Consider the following 2,833-nt stretch of genomic DNA (forward strand, 5'->3'; position numbering starts at 1 on the left):
AAAGAAACTCTGATTTGTAAATGTAAGCCCTTTTTTTAAATTCTGATAAAAAAAAAACTCAGAGTTTGGTAACTAGAATCAATAGATTCAAAGCTTTCCTTTTTAAACAGTTACATTGTTTCCAGTTTCTTATGAAATTATGGTTATGAAATATAGTTATTTTCTTTTCTAAAACATGCTACTATAGGGGTGCCTGGGTGACTGTTAGTTAAGCATCTGTTTGGCAACTGTTGTGGTCCCTGAGAGACCAGGGATTGAGCCTAGCATGGAGCTCCTCGCTCAGCAGGAAGCCTACTTCTTCCTTTCCTTCTAGCACTCCCCTTGCTTGTGCTCTCTTGCTCTCTGTCAAAAAAAAAAAATAAATAAAATAATAAAATAAGCTACTACACAACAATCCTTTGTAGGAGTGTCTGTAACTCCTTAATTGTTCAGATTTTGTTCCTGCCTCAGCATTTAGTTAACTATATGTGTTTTGAAAAGAATTATGATACCTTTAGGGTAGGATTACCAGATAAAATACAGGGTGCCAGTTCAAGTTGATTTTCAGATAAACAATAAATAACTATTTTGCATAATTAAATATTGCATGGGATATACTTAGGCCAAAAATTATTCACTGAAATAATTATTCACTGAAACTCAAATTTAACTTGGCATCCTGATTTTTGTTTGTTTGTTTGGTTGGTTGGTTTTTTTGAGGACATAAACCAATTTTATTGTCCATCATTACGTTATACAAACATCTAGGAATAACAGATTTGTAGAGAAGAAATAAATGAAGCGTAAGTAAGAGGACAATGCAAATTGTTTAAGCTTGGATTATTTCCCAGGATGTTAGGCTGAAAACCATCTCAAAGCATGGTTGGGACTGGCTTCAGAGTAGGACGGTTCCCTGGGCAAGGTCTGCCTTGAATTTAAGATGTTCAGTGTCTTTGTCTGCTGTTCTGACTCTTGACAAAACTTTTGAGATCTATGAGAAAAGTAATGTATTCCTGGTGCTCCAGGGCTGTGCAGAGATCCACTAATTCAACTACAAAAGTGTTATCTGCCCCTCGATCTGCCAAGAAATCCACCAGGTGGTCATATAAGGCCCAGGTCATGGAATTGGTGTTCAATGTCCTTTCACAAAGACTTGCCAATGGACTGAAAGCTCATTTCTCCGAGGGAGAAAATGTCACTCTTGTCCTCTTTTTGCCCAACCTCATCTTCTGGGCTCCTCCTCCCCATCAAATGTTGGCAGGATGCTATTATGAATGTTGAAAGTGGCAGTGATCTTTTCTCTAGCAACTTTCCTCAATCATTTGGCTTCTGTTCCATTCATTTCCAGCTACCAACCTCCAGACATCTTGGGAAGGGACTTAATGTTCTGTATCTTCTTTTCCTCTTTAATTTCATCATTCAGGGATTCAACCAAAGTTTTATCCTCCTGGGCTGTGCAGAGCATCGCAACTGCACCAGGCCCACGTGTACCTGGAGTGGTCCAGAGGTCTGCACGCATGGTTGGGGTGGCGGGATGCATCTGGCACCCAGTCCAGCCTCAGCCAAACCCAGCCTGCAGGACACAGGGCACCACAGAGGCAGCATCCCTGCAGGGGACAAGTGCAGGCATGGAGCACGACCCAGGCTGAAGATCCCGAACCCCTTCCCCGGGGGGAGTTCTGCCCCTGGACATCCTGTATTTTTGTTTACTAAATCTGACAACCCTATTTTTTAAAAGATTTTATTTATTTATTTGAGAGTGAGAGATAGAGAGAGAAAGCACGAATGGGTTGGGAAGGGTATAGGGAGAGGGAAAAGCAGGCTTCCCACTGAGCGGGGGGTGAATGTGGACTTGATCCCTGGGATCATCACCTGAGCCAAAGGCAGGTGGCTAATGACCTGGTCACCCAGGTCACCCACCCAGGTCACCCACCCAGGTGGCCACCCAGGCCCACTGACAATTGTATTTAGAAGTCTCTGTTTTCCAATAAATGTAAGAGATGGTTCTTTCTCAGATTTAACATTTTACAGTTCCCATCTGTGACAGACTTTTTTGTACGTATAATTGTTACTTATTCGTAATTCAAACCTTCCAACTCTATAGACTATCATATCAATTTATCACTGTCTTATTGATGAAGAAACTAAAAGTTATGAAATTATTTTCCAAATTTTCCTTTAGATATGGGGATTATGAATTCCCACTAATAAAACTGTAAGTGTAAAGTTGACCAGCCTCACTGGATTGCCTTGATGTTCAAGTTTAAAGACACACTAATGCTGAAATAACTAGGTATATTTATTGTTTTTTTTGTTAGACTTCTACAGCCAATGTCATTTGAAGCACAGAACTCATAAATGGAAGGATAGTATTCTGAAACTACCGTTAGTATGTTCTACCAACTCACTTTTTAAAATTCCTCAATTTCCTCTATCATCATAAAAAAAAGAAAAGGTGAGATCTTTCAGAAAGCATTGGAAGGAAGCTCTTGGGTGTTGAAATAGTGCTAGCAATACCTCAGCTTGTTGTATAGCATTGACAGGTAGGAAAATTTATAACATGCATAAGAATCGTGCCTGGGGCTATGAGGCAATTCTTAATCCAAACCAAAATATATAGAAAGTAGTCTCATATATGCCTGACGTAAAACTGTGTTTTAGTAACATTCCACACAAAGGTCACTGACTGTCATAAATAGTTCCCATGCAGCCAGGAAATACAGAGGTTAAAAATGGTTGTAATATCATTCCTTTCACATCCTTAGAAAGAACATCTTTATTCTTTTTTTTTTAAATTTTATTTTTAAAAGAGATCACAGTAGGCAGAGAGAGAGAGGGGCAAGCAGGTTCCCCG

The 2,833-nt window shown here is 39.6% G+C and overlaps 1 pseudogene; it reads right to left on the reverse strand.

The window, feature by feature from the left end:
• Positions 1-624: 624 nt before the first annotated feature.
• Positions 625-1,735, reverse strand: LOC123388001 (annotated as a pseudogene).
• Between the last annotated feature and the right edge of the window lie 1,098 nt (positions 1,736-2,833).

Source organism: Mustela putorius, unplaced genomic scaffold (genome assembly GCF_011764305.1).
Source record: "Mustela putorius furo isolate JIRA1106 unplaced genomic scaffold, ASM1176430v1.1 tig00003869_pilon_pilon_pilon, whole genome shotgun sequence".
In the NCBI taxonomy this organism is placed as follows: domain Eukaryota; kingdom Metazoa; phylum Chordata; class Mammalia; order Carnivora; family Mustelidae; genus Mustela; species Mustela putorius.